Genomic DNA, 6,724 nt, shown 5'->3' with positions numbered 1-6,724 from the left:
ACATATCAGGGTACCCAGCTTTGTTCAATGCCGACACTAAAATATAAAAATTGGCATCAAACACATTAGTGTAAGTCACAAATCCAAAGTTTGGAATAGTGATCAATAACAAAAAAAAAACACAATGCAAAAATTCAGTTCTCTCACTATTCAGTTCAGTTCAATCAAGGGCTTATTTCAACCTAAAAACATTGTCCGAGCATAAACCCTAGCAGACAATCAGCTATTCTGTTGTATTGGATCTCAAATCGCATCAAATTCACTTGTATCAGACAATCAGCTCTAATATGACATCGGTTTAAAGTTATCTTTGAATCTGAAGCCTGAAGTTTGTTGTTTGACACCACTACCACCTCCTAATGTGAGTTCATCTCATAATTCAAAATTGTTCAACAATTCCACAAATAAACATCAAATTCAATAAAAAAAAATAACCATTCTTGTAAAAAAATTACGTATACTCGGACCTTTCATAGGAGCCAAGCTCCAGACCCGTTCCCTGCACAAACCTCCATACTCCCATTCCCTGCATTCGCATCATCAACCGACCACCGTTGATTCATCATCATTGGGTACCTCAGTCCCAACCAACCCTCTGATTTGAGGCCCCATGAATCATGTATCCCAGCTAAACCTGATCGTTCAAAATCATCAAAATTTCAACATTTAGCAGAAAAATTGAACAAAACCCCCCTTCGAAAATCATTTTTCATTTTAAAAATCTCAAAAGTTAGTCATTTACCAATTATAAGAAGAACTTTCACGTGTCCATGGCCGTATGTTCTATAGAAAATCCAGGCACCATTCAAACGCATGATTCTTCAGCTAAAGAGAGAGAGAAAAACGCAGAAAATTCAAACATAGCATCGATGATAATTCTGAGAAATCACACAACTTGATCGAAATCGAATTGAATTGAAGAAGCTAGGTCCATGATTTCAAGAATTCGTAACTTAATTTCAAAATTAAAACTTGTGATTTCAAACCCTAAAATGATAAAACCACATCTCAAAAATGCTAAACAAACACAATCAACAACAGTGAACCCAATAAAAAATCAGATTAAATTCCAACCAAAAAAACAAACAAAATGAAGCATTAATCTAGGAAATGAAAGAAGATAGAGAAAAGGGGAACAAACAAACCAACAGAAGAAGTAAATCCGAAGAATTTCGATTTCAAATTTGGGGAAAACAAATCAGGTGATTTGGGAGAGAGATTCAAAGGTTTCAATCAAATTACAGAAAATAAAGCTTACAATATTAACTGATTTCGCCACAGCTTCCTAGTCGTCGGAAAATCAGAGTTTCCGGTTTCCAATGTTGGTGAAGAAACAGCGGTGCATCTCCAATTTCTCCGTCGAATACATAAATTAATTTCCAACCCCTATTAGTTCCGATCTTTGACCGCAATTTGATGAATATGCTTGAAATCGATATTCTTGAAGTTGGAATTTAAACATTGCAATGCAATTGAATAAGCAGAAATTTTCGGGTAGGGTTTACAAAATCCTGCCATTTAGGGGTGATTGATTGAGGGATATCCATTAACGATTGAATGAAGGGTGATTGAATGAGCAATTTAGGGGTGGTTGAAGGAAGGATTACGAAATTCTGCAATTTAGGGGTGATTGAATGAGGGTTTTTGAATATTTGGAGAGAGATTCGAAGGGTTTGATTTTCTGAGTGTTTTCGGTTCAGAGTGTTTTCGGTTACTAATTGAATTGGGATAGCAGTTTTTTTTTAATTAATTTGTTTTTAATTACCAAGGCCTTAAGGGTGTAATGGATTATTTTAAGGTGGACAATTCTGTAAATTTAATGGGGGACACGAAAAGTTAAGTTACAAAAACGACCTCAGGAGCTGGCTTATATAATAGAGATATGTTCATTTGCTATATGTTTTTTGGTATTGTTGGGCCCAAATTTTAGGCCTCGGTGACGTGGCAATCCAGCCCACATAACAGCAGCGAAGGGCGTCCAAGGTAGCAATCAAACAGCTCATCAAATAAATCAAACAACAGAATCAATCACAATCTTATAAGGAAGGAAATCAAGTCAAATCAGAATATTACCTCCAATGCATAGCAACGAGAAAGGCAAGGAAGATATCCCAGAAGATCACGATGGCCAACCCTAGATACAAGGCATTTAGTATAAATTAGCTTCAAAACCTCATTTGTAATTCATTCACGATCTAGTACGATTAACCCTAATATTAATAAAATCTCTCGATTATTCTCAGTTTATTGTATTGCGAGGGATCTCCTTTGAGTTTGTCCTAATCTTCATCTTATCATTCTAAATTATTCTACTTATTGGTCTCACTGTTCTCTTATTGTAGACTAGTCTTATATGCACGCGATGCGTGCGGTATTATATAAAATCTTAAAATTGTATTACTACCACTAATATAAATATTGGATAAAATAATGTTCACAAAATTCATATATATTTAAGAAGAAAAAAAAAATGAAGCTCCGGAAAACGATGTTCTCTGCTCAATTGTCTTTCGTTCTCTTCATCATCATCTCCCTCTTGATCCAACTCCGTAAATCTGTTGAGGCTAATGAATACGAAGATTGCAGAGGGACTTTTCTTTGTAGAAATGTCAGTTTAAGCTATCCTTTCTATGATGGACAAATTCGTCCTGCATATTATGGCTATCCTGGTTTCCAGCTCGATTGCAGTGAAAATATGAAATACCATGTTCTACAGATGAATTCAAGTTCACAAACGGTCTCTGTTGCTCGAAATGACTTCTGGACTAACTACTGCCCAAACAGGTTGTTCAATACCAACATCAACCATCAGATTGACAGCCCAATCCAGAAGAGAAGCTTCTGTTGGAGGAAGAAGCCTAGCAAGCTGAAAGCACTCCTCTTCTGTCTGAGATTCCATGACTTGCTCCGGGGAAAGACAGTCCAAAACACCAGTTGGAAGTTCTCTGAACCCAGCCTAAGAATTAAGCACAACTAAACTGATTAGACTCATTTTTTATTGAAAGAATTAAAGTGCGGCTAACATGTATGGTCTTATGCAACTAAATGTGAAAAAATCTAGCATCTACTTTGGCAGCCACAGGTATGGTCTTATGTAGTTCAGAAAATGAAATTTCAAATGCTAATGAAAGACTATAGAATATGGATGAAATAACTCAAATGCATATATACATGATAGGATTCTATGTGCTTCTGAGGCAAGTACTTGCAAACAATTGAAACTTCTTAGTTACACACAAACTTGTTACTTATAATCTTTCTCCGTGTGTATAAACTTAGTAAGTGCTTTAAAGATCAAGGGCCAGTTAGCCAGAACTTTCATGGAAAATTTGTTGGCATGTGGGTTGACGAATTAACATGACATAAATGCCAAAGGTTAGCTCCAGACCTTTAAAAGGGTCAATATAGTAATCAAATAAAGATAGCAGGTTAAGAAAAATATGAATAGAAAGGCGCTATAATTTAACATCCAAATTTTTAAATGGGATCATTATAGATAGTTTGCAAGACCATGAATTAAAAAAAACAATGATGCATACAGAAACTTTGTTAACTTACTCATGTTTCACACTTGTCTCGGCTTTGTTCCTGCAAACAGCGAACAACAGTTGCATTCAGAATAAACGCGTAACAATAGCAGAGGAAAAACATAATTCTGACTACAAGAAAAACTGCAGAAAATTACAACAGAAATTTCAAAGTTCTTTTTTTCACAACAAAGAAGCTGATTAATTGTTCACATTGGTTTTTATTAAATGTGACAATAATTTCAGATTTATACAGCACTAGGAGGGGAGTAATTAAGTAAAGCGCATGCCAACTGATTGAAACAAATATGCAGTACAAAATTGAACAGTAAACATCATAAACAACAGCCTAAGGATTAAAAGTAGGCTTTAAGCAACATATAATTTAAGGATGATCATTTTTGAATTCTACGGCCTAAGTGTTCCGTGACAATATGTTTCAATCCTTAAACATATTGGTTAAGTAAATGAAAACACCAAGAATTTCATTTTAGTAAGCAATGTAAAATAAACCAACCAAAAAGTTTTATATGCCGGCGAATATGTAATCGTAACAGTAAGTTTAGTTTGCCTACTGAAAAATCATAAGCAATTTTAGCCTTAATTTTACATTCCTTGATAAGTGAACCAGGCGATGCGTGCGTGTGATGGAGTTTCTGCTGAGTTCCAAGATGAGCTAGATAGAGTTTTGAACCGATAAACAACAAAATCCCCAAATTCTTGATAAGTTTCATATTAAAAAAAATAACACAAATAAATTGAAGAAAATTATTAATAAGAAGATAAAAGGCTTGCCATGCGTGCGTGACACCAAATTGCAGAAAAGAAACAACAACATATTCATCTTAATCCTTGCATGCGTGACACCAGAATCTAAACCACCAAGACAAAAGATAAAACACAGAAGGTTAAGAAACTTACTTCGGAAAATTAGCAGCAATAACTCCCTCCGAATCACTGCAAATACAACAATCAAACTTCAAATTTTTATGGAAAAAACCTAGGGTTCAAATTCACATTCGAATAGTATTAAATAGTAATCAATTTTATGATCTAATCATTTGAATCACTTATCATGAACAAAATATAAAACATAGAAGTTAAGGAAACTTACTCCGGAAAATTAGCAGCAAAAACTCCTTCCTAATTACTGCAAATACAAAAATTAAGCTTCAAATTTTCATGGAAAAACCTAGGGTTCAAATTCACATTCGAAGAGTTCGAAGAGTAGTAAATTGATTAAATCTATTAGAAATTGAAACCGCAAGAATGCAGCAATGCATAAAACGAAAAAACATAAATTCAAAATTGGAGCCAAACGCAAGTTGAACATGGACGTTGTCAATGTTCATAATTCAGATGCGCACACTTCTTGTTCATGGTGGAGGAAATCATTTGACTTCAACTCTTTAATCTTTCTCCATTTTATCCGTCAAACACCTTTTTTTTTTCTCATCATTACATCATAAAATCCCAACCAACTTTTCACCTGCAATTCAATTCTTCTTCAATTCAAAACCCAAATTTTGTACTAAAGAAACCACCTAATTTCTTTGATTTCCCAAATACCCACCAATTGTACGAATTGCTTCAGAGAACAGAACATTCAAAATGGAAAACCCCAATTACCGTGGATACAAATTGCATTTCACATTTTCAATCTTTTAGTGTACAATTTACAGAGGATAAAAGAGATAGAGAAAGAACTTTTTATTGGTTTTTTGTTGTTGATGTTTCCTGAATCGATAACTTAAAATTTATTCTTGAATTTCACTTTTTGCTAACTTTTATTGGGGGTTTAACTTTAGTGTCAACTAAAACCTATAATGATTGTGATAGCTACTTTGATAGGAGCTGCAACTGCTTGTAAATAATTCTTGTATTGTTCATTTATACGAAATAATAGGCAGAGCTTATTAGGAATCCAAATCAGATTTCTAAAACCTAATCAAAAGCAAAACCTCCTTATAAATATGCTTTCAATTAGTAATGAAAATTGCAAAAACGAAAACAAAATAGCAATTAAAATCCCTATCCTAAATCAACCAACCAACTGTCCTAAACAACAACCCAAGTATTGTTCAATTATCGCTATCCAAAATCAATTATCCGAAAAAAAAAATGAAGGGAACTAAAACCAAAATCGGATCAAACAACTAACCTCAGACTGAAGGCGATTCTTTGGAAGAAGTTTAGCAACTTCAGCTGGAAAAATTACGTGCCTGAAAATAATCACAAAACGAAAATAAATTATCAACACTTAATTAAAAATCCTAACAATTATCAAAACAAAGAAATATTCGTGCACGGGACCTAATCCATCAGAAATATGCGTGCACGGGACCTAATCCATCAGAAATATGAGTGTCCATATGGACCCTTTTGATACGTTAAATCAATCCTTAAGTGAACAGAGAGAAATCAAGAAGGATAATACATGTTTACAAAATTTGAAGGAACAGGGAAGTCATTTATTTCAAACGGTTATTCGGCCAACCCTCCAAATTAACATGTCTATATAATATTTCTATGAATCAATAACGTTAAAGGGTGACAAATTCAATTATAACTGGTTAGTAGATCCACATAAAAGTAGAAGGTGAAACATAAGAATGTCATATAATATAGGTTTTAAACTACAAAAACTTCATCATTGCACCCACTAATTTAATACCGTTTTTTCGCATACACTTCGAATTAGCTACTTGATACAATAAACCCAGTTCCAAAAATAAATAAAAAATCAACAAAACAAAACCCAGAAAAACCCCCAAAATTAACAAAAAAAACAAAAACAAAATTTAAGAAATTTACCTTGGTTCAATAATTTCTGGGCGGTTTCATTAGGATCCATTTTAGTTTCTTTGAGAGTGTTGTAAATTCCAGAATCAGAGTGATTACGCACAATTTCTTTGATCAATTGAATGGTTTTTTCCACATTAGCCGAAACATAAACTTGAATCCCACCTTCACTCTTCAACAGAGTAACCATTTTTTCTGATTAAAAACAGAAAATATCAAAAAACACGAAGAAAACAAAAAACCCCAAAACTTGACAAAATTGCAGAAATTACGAAAACCTGAATCGATCGGAGAGTATCATCAACATATCAAATGTATTTCTGAACGCTTTCATCTTTGCCGGCGTACTGTATGCGAAATGCAATTTCTTAAGATTGGAAGAAATCCTAAACAAA

The 6,724-nt window shown here is 33.8% G+C and overlaps 1 long non-coding RNA gene across 1 annotated transcript; it reads right to left on the bottom strand.

Moving 5' to 3' along the window:
* Positions 1-159: 159 nt before the first annotated feature.
* Positions 160-1,853, bottom strand: LOC130465856 (uncharacterized). Its single transcript, XR_008925871.1, has 3 exons — positions 1,259-1,853; positions 743-825; positions 160-634 (listed from the first exon to the last, which is right to left on the bottom strand). It is a non-coding gene; the product is annotated as an uncharacterized lncRNA (long non-coding RNA).
* Positions 1,854-6,724: the final 4,871 nt, after the last annotated feature.

This window comes from Spinacia oleracea, chromosome 1 (genome assembly GCF_020520425.1).
Source record: "Spinacia oleracea cultivar Varoflay chromosome 1, BTI_SOV_V1, whole genome shotgun sequence".
Taxonomy (NCBI): domain Eukaryota; kingdom Viridiplantae; phylum Streptophyta; class Magnoliopsida; order Caryophyllales; family Amaranthaceae; genus Spinacia; species Spinacia oleracea.
Note: the sequence above shows the minus strand (reverse complement) of the source record. Positions and strands in the feature narration are given on the sequence as shown.